This window comes from Sinocyclocheilus grahami, unplaced genomic scaffold (genome assembly GCF_001515645.1).
Source record: "Sinocyclocheilus grahami isolate Dianchi unplaced genomic scaffold, SAMN03320097.WGS_v1.1 scaffold47.1, whole genome shotgun sequence".
In the NCBI taxonomy this organism is placed as follows: Eukaryota; Metazoa; Chordata; class Actinopteri; order Cypriniformes; family Cyprinidae; genus Sinocyclocheilus; species Sinocyclocheilus grahami.
Genome location: NW_015505226.1, coordinates 1,233,574 through 1,246,779, shown reverse-complemented (window position 1 = coordinate 1,246,779; position 13,206 = coordinate 1,233,574).

Genomic DNA, 13,206 nt, shown 5'->3' with positions numbered 1-13,206 from the left:
CAACTAGATATTCTACTGTCCCTCAAATTCATTCTGCAATAGTTAAGTGTTCAGTTTTGACTCAACTTGTGTGCTATAAGTTTTGAAGCCATATGATCGCTTTGTGGAATTAACCCTTAAATGCTTACCTCGGGTCTTCAGCGACCAGGGACGTCTTTCAATTTTACACATAAATTTAAATTTAGACATACATTTTTTTTTTAGTATTCCTCAGTCTATTCATTATAAACAATATAACAAGAAAAAAATTATAATAAATAAAAAATATATAAAAGAATTTCTGTTTTCTGATTAGAGGGATCACACAGAGACAGACGGAGAGAGAAGAATAAAAAAAGAATAAAAGTATCAAACAACAGAAAAAAGAATAAAGAAAACTGAGAGATCCCTGATATGTGTTGAAAATGAATTTGCTGTTTCTTTGCATGTTTGCTTGAACATTTTTCTGTGAGTAAACCTCACAAATATTAATGATATATTATTTGCTTAAGAAAATATGTAGAACAGCACAATTATGCCATACCACACAAGAAAACGTTGCACTGAACATAGTATAGTAAGCTAAAGGCAAGAGGAAACATTTTCTGTATATTTTGTTGACATCAAAGACCGCTGATGACAAGCATTATGGTGTAAAATCATGTCACTGTTTATGCTAAATTAGGTAGATGGCAACACAGACGGGTTGCTTGACAAGCACTCATCCTAAATAAACCATGAAAAAATTCACAAGATAAAATAAAATATAACCCAGACTAAATTAAATATGGGTTTACATGTGGTTTGTGCCAACCACACTGAGTTATGCACTCTGAATTTTATTGGCTTCTGAGAAAATGAATCCATAAAAAGTATTTTAAATACCATACACTTAAACTGTAAAAACAAACCAGTTGGTTTTTTGTTGTTGTTGTTTAGAAAATGTACTTTTTTAGAAAATTTACACCCAAAATGAGTTTGTTTCTTCACTGGAACAAATTTTGAGGAATTTAGTATGACATCGCTTGCTCACCAATGGATCCTCTGTGCAATAAACAAATTTATGATTAGAATCTTCTAAACTTTTGCTTCCAGCTAAAATATGAGTCCTCTATCCATAAAATTGTCTTAATCATCTTGATCTTAGTCATCTTGAATTTCTTTGTTTTTTTACTTCACAAAACGTCAGTTGATGGACTGGAGTCATGTGGATTATTTGTGGATTATTACAATGTTTTTATCAGCTGTTGGGAATCGCACCCATTCACTGCAAAGGATCCATTCATGAGTAATCAATGTTTCTCCAGAAATTTCTACAGATCTGTTCTGATGAAGAAACAAACTCATCTACATCTTGGATGGCCTGAGGGTGTGTACATTTTCTTTTTTGGTTGAACAATTCCTTTAATTAAAAAAAAAAGTTAGTTTTTAAAGTCATTTTTGTACAATTTGTACATTAGCATAGTATGCATTTGTATGGGCTGTTATTTGGATTCTGCTAAAGTATTTTAGACTTTTTTTTGAAGTATGAATGTCGGGCAAGTTTTGTGTGTCAAGAGTTTGAGGTAAAAGTATTTTTGACATGAAAAACTGGAGCACTGTAAATAGATCACAGAGAACACAGAGCAAGAATGACCTTTGTAATTCATACTGAAATATTTTAGTGCATGGCCACAGTTTAGCTGTTAGTGCTCTCACACGAAATATGAGACAGTTACTAGTTTGATGTTGAATGGATTGATGTGTCTTGACAGGAAATCTGACAGAATGATGGTAAATATTTTGACGTTTCTGTCTTTGTTCCCTTTCTTCTGTCTGATTTTATTCCTTTTCTTTCACCTCCTTTTTCCTGTTCCTCAGTCTTTCTTTTTTCTCTTTCTTTCAAAGGTGTTTTTGAAATGGCTGACAGAGGGCCAGAGAGAGATGGGGGAGGGTAGAGGTGGAAAGAGAAACAGTGAGAAAGAAAGAGAGAAATGGAGTGACAGTCAGTGACGGTGGGTACAAACCGTGACCTTAAGAGCAGAAGCAAGGGAGCATGACGGAGAAGGAGAGAGACTCTATAGCTCTTCTTAAAACAAACATTTTCCCCTGTGTTGCCAGAAAAGGCCACTTCCTTCCACGAAATCAGCATCAGCGGAAGACTCAAATCAGCTGCTGCCAAATTAACTGATGAAGATAAAGGACACACCAAGTCTCACTGACTTTGCAATTCAAACAAATACTCACATTTTCACGTCCTCTTTGACAACAATGGCTAACACTAGACTCAGACTAAAAATTATTATTAATTTTTTTTGTAGCTTTTTATTTCATCAAAATGAACTAACCTGAAAATGTTAATTTCCAAACTGTATCTACGGCGTTTTTATTTTTAAGATGTTGTAAATATCACTATCAACCAGAAAAATTATTAGCATGAGTATAATTTTTTAACGCTGTCTTTATTAATTAATCTGAATGTATGAAGATCTTGCTACTTGTAATTAAACCGTCACACGAAATGTTGTCAAGGTAAAAGAACTGTCATGCTCACGCACACACATACAATAGTTCAGTCATCAGTGATATTTCATCTTGTCATTGTGGACAAGGGCAGGCCCATGTGTTGAAATGTCCCCTGTATTATTTTCAGGCAGTGATTTCTGTCAATATCATCAAGCTCTGAAAGATATCCTGTCAACAGTGTCTGATTCTCACATGCATGCAAACGCGCCACATACGCGGTATGACAGATCCTTCTGTTAAGTGAAGGCTCCTGCTTGCATTCACATTCAAGGGGTAAAGCTCCTGACACAATCTGCTCCTTTCTCTCTCACTATCTTTCTCTTTTTACTCCTTTCATCCTGATCCTTCTTCCCAGTCTGCAGAGACCGTCTATCCAACAGAGCGTTTCACTTCTCTCTTTCTCTTGCACAGTCAGTCTTTCCATTCCCTACAAGCACTTTCTACACTTTACTATTGAGGGAAGAATGTACAACAATACTGAAAAAAATAGAAAAAAGAAAATTCCTTAAGACAAAATTTTATTATGGCTTGACAAAGCCTTGGCTGAGAGACTAAAAAGGCTTTAAAGGATAGTTCACCCAAAAATGAAAATTCTGTCATTATTTATTCACCCTTAAGTTGTTCCAAACCTGTATGAGTTTCTTTCTTCTGCTGAATGCAAAAGAATATATATTTTTTTAAATGTTGGTAACCAAACAGTTGCTGGTAGTCATTTTCTTCCATACTAACATTTTTGGGAATATCTTATTTTTATTTTACAGAAGGTTTCTAGTGTGTTCTTTCTGGCAGTTGGCATGTAAAACTGTAAACATTCTGAGCCTAACTGAACATTCTTTTTATTTTATTTAGTAAGTCAGAGCAGGCTAATGGACTATGCCCAGATTTATGAACATAACCTGGAAGCTCTGAGAGGAGTTTTAGTTAGCAATGTGCAATAATGGACTTTTGATCTTGCCCTCTTGGAAAAATATCTGTGAATATGACAGTTAGAAAAAAATTAGCAGCCCAAAGCATTTACTGATGCTTTCTATTACATTTACTGGATCTAGCCTACAAGAGGTGGAACAGGCAACATTTTCAGAGGATGTCTAAGTTTCGGGATATTTGATTGTCAGCTTAGGGAAAAGCATTCAGATCCATAGCGATTTGTTAGAAAGTTTATATCACAAAACAAGCTTAAGAACTGTGCAGTTTAAGGGGTGTAGTTTAAAAGCCCTAGCAGAAGTTTCATTTAAAAATGTTGGTCTCAGGTTAGGGATTTTTCAGAACAACATAATGACTTTAACTACAATAGTATGTTGGTTTCGTAAAGTCACCATGAACTTGATGGTCAGGAAAGATTGTTAAGAGGAAATGGGACAGGACCTGGAAGTGTATGAAGCCAGAAAGTGAAAGAGAGAGACATGTGTAGGGGAAATTAATTGGCTCTGAAAGATGTTCCTAACAACACTACAGAAGACTGTGCAGAATTTCAATGAGAGTCCAGCGGGAGGGAAGTGCGTGTTTATGAGAGAACGGTTTCCTGTAGGACCCAAGAGCAGTTTGCCCTTTTACATTTATTTTCTATTTACCGAAGCAGTATCATTGCAAAAGAGGGCAATTATCTCAACAGCCAGAGTCCTCAACCATAGCCTACTTGTTTAACTAGCTCACGAACAGAGCACCCTTAGCTATCTGGAGTCTGCACATTTGCAGGGGAGATACTTTGTTATTTTTACTTTTCTTTTTTCTTTTTATTTAATTATTCATTTCTTTATGTATTTGCAACTTTGCTCTATAGCCTACTCTGTCAAATGAAATACTGTACTGCATCTGATATCAAGTTGTGCAATTGAGGGAGGAGCCAAAAACAGTGTAAAGCCTAAAGCAAGATTTAGCCTAGTCAGTCTTTTTTATTCATTTTTTTACATTTAAGGGCATATGTAACGGACCAAAGAATGTTTACTGCTATTAATTAGCCTTCTAAAATACGTTGTCAACTTCCAAGCATGTTTCCTTCGCTAAATCAACAGCACGATTGCGAGTGATATATTGCTTTTAAACAGCAATTCAAAAACAATGCGTTAATATTCAGTAACTTACATTTTAGACACAATATTGGTAGCCTGCTCAACCAACGAAAACAGTTCTTGCAAACAAAGCCACAACAAAACCGTTCTGCATCTCAGAGCAATCGCATTGTTGAACGACTCGAATGAGTGAATAAATGATTTGACGACTCACTTTCATTTCTGAATGAATCAGTGTATTTGAACAAATCATATAAATTATTCAATGACTCACTCACACACAGTAACTTGTCGCCACCTATTGACGATTCAATGAAACATTATACACAAACTAGGCTATTAAATTAATTAGCTTAGTAACATGCTCGAGTCAAACTCTACTGAAAACTATTTTTAGCTTAAATGAGAGTCGAAACATGCTTCTGCCATACGTGCCTTTTTCTGTGGCACAAGGAGTTGCAGCCCATTAATTAATGGGTGGATTTATAAGCATGCTGGAGTATGAAACAGGCCAGTTTTGTCCACTGTAGTTGGCTAACAATGAAAGATGAAGTGCAGGTGTCAGCAGAATGACAGAGAGAAAGAGAATGGGGGAATGCAGAAAGAAAGAGAAAGATGGCAATTATCTGAGGTTAGCCTGGTGCGTCTGGTTTTGTTCATGTTTACAGTGCTGTGTTCTGAACACTAACGAGACAGACAACACTCGTTAATAATAAATTGGGCAGGAGGTGACAGAGAGGGACAGAAAGATGGAGGAAGAAGAGAAAATGAAGGTGGGAGTTCTTTGGATGAACTCTTAAATTAGATGCATTAATTAAAAACCTTAGGCACATGTAGGCTATAGCAAAAACCTGGATCAGAGAGTTCAGAAGCTATACTTAAAATCAAATTGACATAAAATGCATCCTAGCAGTGGCTGATTCAGGTTCACATTACGCTGATGTTGGTCATACCAGTAATTGTACCTGCTGGACATGACCCTTTTAGATATGCATTTTGATTAAACCACCATAAACACATTCTCAAACGACACATCAATTTGTACAAAACCTCTAACTTCCATTACAAAATGCTTTAAGCTTTACTCTCTTCCATCAAGATCAATATTAGGTTTCAAATGAAACACAAAACGCAACAAATGCACAGACCTACCCTGCCCAACACACCAGTGAGATCACTGACTGAACATAAAAAAAAAAATCACTGCCTGGCTTCACCTTTGTTGACATTTTTGCTGAAATTCTGGATCGTTGTTGCTTAGTGTTTGTGTGTGCAAAAAAAAAAGCTGTTATGTGAATTGTGTTCTGTTTTTAGTTTTTTAAAAAGACTGTCTGAATAGGTCACATCTGTACTTCAAGAGGATATTTGTGTGTAGAGCTTTGCAGAAAACATTTGATTAATTAGAATGTGAATACAGTATTTTTTGGGGGGACTAAAATAATTAACATTAGCTAGTTTAATAGTAAGGATCCAACTAGATATTCTACTGTCCCTCAAATTCATTCTGCAATAGTTAAGTGTTCAGTTTTGACTCAACTTGTGTGCTATAAGTTTTGAAGCCATATGATCGCTTTGTGGAATTAACCCTTAAATGCTTACCTCGGGTCTTCAGCGACCAGGGACGTCTTTCAATTTTACACATAAATTTAAATTTAGACATACATTTTTTTTTAGTATTCCTCAGTCTATTCATTATAAACAATATAACAAGAAAAAAATTATAATAAATAAAAAATATATAAAAGAATTTCTGTTTTCTGATTTTTTTTTTTGAAAAAAACTAAACATATACAGTATATCCTTTAGGATACATAGGTCCTAAAGACCCAAATATGTAATAATGATTGGCGAAACATCCATGCATTTAACTTACTTTTAAAGGGATAGTTCACCCAAAAATTTTAATTCTGTCAGTAATTACTATAATTACATATAAACATCCATCATTTTGCACCTGACATAAGTTTACTCTGGGGCATCTCTGGTGACACTTGAAGCATCTCTGGTGTCATTAGGCCACATCCACAGGAAGCCAGAGCTTTCCCTATCCAATTTTTTTGTTGTTGTTCTAAAAAAAAATTATGTTAAAACAGCGTTGTCTCAAGAAATATTTGCGTACATAAGAAACCACTGAAACCGACTCAAAATGATGTAGTATACATGTCAGACCAGTACGTGACACTGTAAGGGGCCGTTCACATATCGCGTCTTTTGCACACTGAAGTTCGTTATTTCAAATGAGAGCATGTGGTGCGACGTGTTTGTTTTTTTCCAGGCGCATCTGCGCCGCAGCAAGATAAAAACATCTAAACTTTTCAGAATTCCGTAAGTGCACCGCGGGTCATGTGACAAGAACCAACCAATCACCTTCACCCTTTTCCGTAACAACTTTGAAAGCTCAGTCAAGATGGAGGAACAGCTGATCATAGCTGTACAGGGATAGCCATTTTAAAATAAATTTAGAATAATTTTTTTTTCAGTACTGGAATTATAAAAGGATACCATTTATCCTTTGTTGAAACTTCCGCATCGTCATAGAGAACGCAGGTCACGGTTGCTTAGCAACGGCAGACACCACGGGAGCGCAAGCTCCTGAGCACTTTGGAAAGAAGGAGAGAGCGGCGTGGCTAGCGGTTTCTATGCATTTTTAGGCGCGGTGTGAATGGCCCCTAATTCTGCCACAGTGATACATTAAAAATGGATACAAACATTTTTGCTTTAGTAATTTTGAATTTTTCTGTAGTACAGCTAATAGATTTATCCACTCTGGGACCCGGTTTAAAAAAATAGCGGTTTCAGGCTCCCAAAACACCGGATCCGTCTGGACGAAACGCTAATACGATAAAAATTTTTTTTTTACATATATACAGCTAAACGTGTCTCTGTGTGGACAGGGTGTTATGGTGTGTACACACCAAAAATTAAATTAATTAATTGTGTGAGTATATTACATACAAAGTCAATGCAAAGACGCAAATTACGCAAATTGGGTGATGTGTTTGCTACGTGACACTGTAAGGGGCCGTTCACATATCGCGTCTTTTGCACACTGAAGTTCGTTATTTCAAATGAGAGCATGTGGTGCGACGTGTTTGTTTTTTTCCAGGCGCATCTGCGCCGCAGCAAGATAAAAACATCTAAACTTTTCAGAATTCCGTAAGTGCACCGCGGGTCATGTGACAAGAACCAACCAATCACCTTCACCCTTTTCCGTAACAACTTTGAAAGCTCAGTCAAGATGGAGGAACAGCTGATCATAGCTGTACAGGGATAGCCATTTTAAAATAAATTTAGAATAATTTTTTTTTCAGTACTGGAATTATAAAAGGATACCATTTATCCTTTGTTGAAACTTCCGCATCGTCATAGAGAACGCAGGTCACGGTTGCTTAGCAACGGCAGACACCACGGGAGCGCAAGCTCCTGAGCACTTTGGAAAGAAGGAGAGAGCGGCGTGGCTAGCGGTTTCTATGCATTTTTAGGCGCGGTGTGAATGGCCCCTAATTCTGCCACAGTGATACATTAAAAATGGATACAAACATTTTTGCTTTAGTAATTTTGAATTTTTCTGTAGTACAGCTAATAGATTTATCCACTCTGGGACCCGGTTTAAAAAAATAGCGGTTTCAGGCTCCCAAAACACCGGATCCGTCTGGACGAAACGCTAATACGATAAAAAAATTTTTTTTACATATATACAGCTAAACGTGTCTCTGTGTGGACAGGGTGTTATGGTGTGTACACACCAAAAATGAAATTAATTAATTGTGTGAGTATATTACATACAAAGTCAATGCAAAGATGCAAATTACGCAAATTGGGTGATGTGTTTGCAGTGAATGTGTGATATTCGCCTCAATTACGTATTCCAAATTTCAACTACAGTGGAAAATTAGCATGATGCGTTGTCGCACAAGCCAATCAGTGAAGAGCTCATTGACATGTCCGGTTTGACATGTCCGGTTGTATCAGAAAATGTTTTTATTGTTTTTATGTTTTATTTGTGCGAGTAACTCAAATAATCTAGAGCGAGTAACACAATGCAAATATTTGCTTTGCGTTTGGTGTGTACACAGCTTTAGAATTTATACTCTTTAGTCTCGAGCGACATCCTGTTGAGTCAGGCGCATCTTGCCCCTTTTGAACACTAAAGGGACTCAAATGGTGTGTGCACACCAAAAGCGAATTTAATTATTTGCGCGAGTAGATTACATACAAAGTTAATGCAAATACATGACTAGATGCAAATTCATGCTGGATGACGCGAATTGGGCGATACGTTTGCCACAAACGCACAATATTCGCCTCAATCGCGTCTTTTTTTCAGCGCAGGTTTAAAACATTTCATCTTGAGAGGAAAATTCACATGACATGTTGTTGCGTAAACCAATCAGTAAAGAGCTTATTGACACATCCAGTTGTATCAGAAAATGGTTTTAATTGTTTTTATGTTTTTAACGTGATGCAAATATTCGCTTCGTTTTTAGTGTGCACACACCGTAAGATCTCTAGTATTCCACTAATGCCTAGGTCACACTACAGGATTTTGTACAGGATTTTAAGTCTGATTTGCAAGTTAACGAGCTCGCCTACAGGTCGGGCTGTGATTGGGGGAAAATCAGCGGGTGATCAGCACTCTGCAATCTTTATGTGTAAACTACTAGTACCCAAGTAGTACCCAAACAAATATTTAACATGCTAAATATCTGGACCTGTCAGCTGACTGGACATCATGTGGTGACAGGTGTCGTGACGAGCTACAGCCAATGAGAATGCAAGGCATGGGTTGAGGTCAGCGGAAGAAAAACACCAGCAGCAACATGGCTTTAAGAAAAGTTTGGACACAAGAAATGGAGCTAAATTTTTCACGCAAACAGCTTGCAGTACTAATTTCTTCCGAACGTCCATTTTCAAATAAACAACTCCTGTTTCACTTGTTGTTTTGTGTCATTCCCGTTCAACTTCTCGCGTTTTCGTGTTTTTTCATGCGAAAACTTGGTTTGGGGACCATGTAGAGTCGTTGGGTGTTGTTGTTGTCAGCTTTTGTAGTGTGTGACCCCTGTTGCGGTACATTTACTCAGTGTCGCGTAGTGTGAACACCACAACGACTTCAAGACAGACAGCAAGTCATGTAGTCTGAACAGCACAGCGATCTGCTGATGTTTTAAGTTGTGTAGTGTGAACTAGGCTTAGCCTGCTGCTCAGCAGTAACCAGACAGACTCCAGACAATGTCTTTGAAAATGCTTTTTGGACCTCAAACCAAATTTCCCAACTACAAACCAAACCAAATTTCCCGACAACAAGGATACAACAGTTTATATTGGAAAAGTACATACAGTAGCAAATAACATCATGTCACATTACATCATACTCCTCTAATATGATTGGTTCACTTATATGGCAAATAAGCAACCCCGCACCCCCCTTTACTGATTACTTCAGCTTGTTCCTCAAATCATAAGATCATGTCGTTATTAGTATTTTTCAGACGTTTAGCCTGAAATAATGTTTCATTATTGCAACACTACTCAAGGTAAGAACATTTCTGTTCCCTAAAACACACTTAAAGGTTAGGCTTGCAGGAAAAAGAGAAATAGTCATAATTTATGATCAACTGATTTTTTTACGTTTTTTAGCTAAAAATACGTAGCGATTTGTACGTTTTAAACGTTGAAATACGTCTAAATTGTACGTTTTAGCATGACTAAAAACGTACAAAAGTGTACGTTTTGTGCTTGTAAATGTTACGTATTTATACCTACGTATAAACATGAGACCAGGCTGACATGACACACAAGCCCTCAGAAACACACACACACAACAACATAGTCTTACACACTAATGAGATCAATTCATAACACTGTTGCAGAAACCTTTTGGCAATCAGGTATCATTTTACAGCTCAATGTCTATTACAGTATACAACATAATTAGAGCAGATAGATGTTACAGTAAATATATCAGATACAGTGAAATTCAACAATAAGCTTTACAGTAAGAAAATATTATTTTCATTTCACTGCTGTAAAGAGATCTTACAGTACAGTAGATGAAAAGCACTAGAAAGGAAAAGGTCAAATACCAAAGAATTGCATATGAACACAACAGAATGTGTCATCTCTTAGTTCTGCAAAAATACAGTACACGTAAGAAGTACTGTACTTGGCTACAAATCAGTTCAGCAGTTATGAGTTTGAGGGTGTACAACTTGTTCTTCGGTATTTACTGTACATATAGTATATAAAAAGTAAAAGTTTTCTCATCTGAAGTACTGCTACTGTTCTGTCATTATATTTGATCTGTAAGTTAAATAGTATTGAAAGCCTGTAGATGAGCCTGTAGGCCAGCTATCCTCATGCACAAGAACATGATCAACTACAGCTCTGTGTATTTCATCAGGAATCAATGTACTTTGACCTCATCCCCTTCAGTTTTCTTTTCCCCTCCTCTTCCTCTTTGTCTCCCACTAGGATTCATTTTCCAAATCACATAATCACCTGTGCTCCTTTTTATATCATCCTGAGATTCTGACCGGTGTGTCATCAGTTTTGCTTCTTAATGTTCACACATGGATAAATGTGTGCTGTTTGAGTTCATTTTGTGATTCTTGAGGTAGTTATATTGTGTGTTTGTGTTTTCTAAATGAGAACATGGTTAAACCTGTGCAAAATGATGCCGTTCTTGTGTAGAGTTTAGCTGAAAACACTGAGCAAATTGGAGCGTGTGTGAAAACAGGTGAAATGTGTTAAAAGTTTTGAGAAGCGTGTTCAGGAACTGTATGAATGGTTTGGAAAATTGTGCCAAACGAATCAGTTATAGTGTGTTAGCAATTGAGAAAAACTGTATTAATTTGAAAATGATTACATATAAAATTTCCTCCACAACACATACATAGAGCACATCAAACATGGTAAAGGGAAGCTCAATCATACTTGCTTAACATGCAATACCAAACCTCACTGGTGTTTGAGCATCAAGAAAGCACTTTGAACATTTACCATATTTGATGTGGTTTATATGTATTTTAAAAAAGGCCAAATGAAATCTGTTCCTCATAAGCCATCATGTCTCTTCAGAAGACTTGGATTAAAACGCTTGATTTATATGGATTATCTCTTTACAAGCTTCTTTTTTGAAGCATGGTAGAATGGACTTTCAAGGAGCAGAAGTCTTTCAGGTTTCATTACAATAATAACATGAGGGTGAGTATTTGACAGAATTTTCATTTTTCAGTGAACTGAAAATTGCAGCTCCCTGAAATCTCATTTGCGCTTGTTCAAACTTAACACACTGAGACACTTCAGACAAGTTTGGAGTTGATGACGCCAAATGCCACTGGTTTTCCCAACATCGCTGGTCACTAGTTAAGGGATAAACTGAGCTTTTTGAAACTCTGAATCATGTAAACCAACAGCTTTGCAAAATGATTCACTGTTTCAGTGCACTTGAAACACTTCACACTGGCAACACTTGCTGGTCAAAATGGTGTAAATGCAGTGGTGAAATAATGTAAATTCTCTCTCTATCTGTCTGTCTACACTGAGAAAACTGAGAATATATCATATCAAGTTTTGCACCCACAATTAGTTTCAACATTACCATTTGTGACCCTGGACCAGAAAACCAGTCTTAAATTGCACGGGTATGTTTGTAGCAATAGCCAAAAATACATTGTAATGGTCAAAATTGTCGATTTTTCTTTTATGCCAAAAATCATTCGAATATTAAGTAAAGATCATGTTCCATGAAGATATTTTATAAATTTCCTACCATAAATATATCAAAACTTCATTTTTGATTAGTAATATGCATTGCTAAGGACTTAATTTGGACAAATTTAAAGGTGATTTTCTCAATATTTTGAATTTTTTTGCACCTAATAAACCATACATCAATGAAAATGAAAAGCTTATTTATTCCATTTTCAGATGATGTATAAATCTCAATTTTGAAATATTGACACTTAAGACTAGTTTTGTGGTCCAGGGTCACATTTATTGTCATCAACAATCAGAACAAATCAATGATCATTTAAACCAACAATGACAAAAACACAGAACTTAAATGGTAATCAATGACTACATGTGCAGGAACCAACCCTTTAATTAGAATAAAACCACCTACATGTGTGATTTAACAATTTAAAACAATTCCCTGGTGATAAAGACCTCACATTAACAGTGAGTATAACCCAACAGTGGAAGAGAAACAACCATGACTGATTCTCCAGCAGTCCAAGAGATAAAACTAAAAAGGTATGCTGAAAGAGAGAAGGAGAGGGGCTTTAGTACAATAGATAATAGCGACAAGCAAAGGGAGATGGTGATAGAGATATAAATGATGGTGAAAGTGGGATGATAGGGAAAGAGTCAGGTGAGAGCTAAAGTATGTGTGGGAGGTTGTCAGTAGCAATGTGTCTATCACTCCTAATGAGCTCTGAAGGCTAAAGAAACAGACACTGACAACAGACTTGAAAACACAGCTAAACTGTCTTTCACCCTACACACTGTCATTCTCTCAAGCCTTCTTATCCTTTTCTCCTTCCTCTCCCTCTTTTAACATCAGCACAGATGAATGCAAAGATGATTTCCAATTTTTTTATCATCCATATAATAAATATTGCACCCCAAATCAGGCAGTAATTAAAGCAAAAGGGAGCCCCTACCAAGTATTGAGTACATGTACAGTAAATGAACATACTTTCCAGAAGGC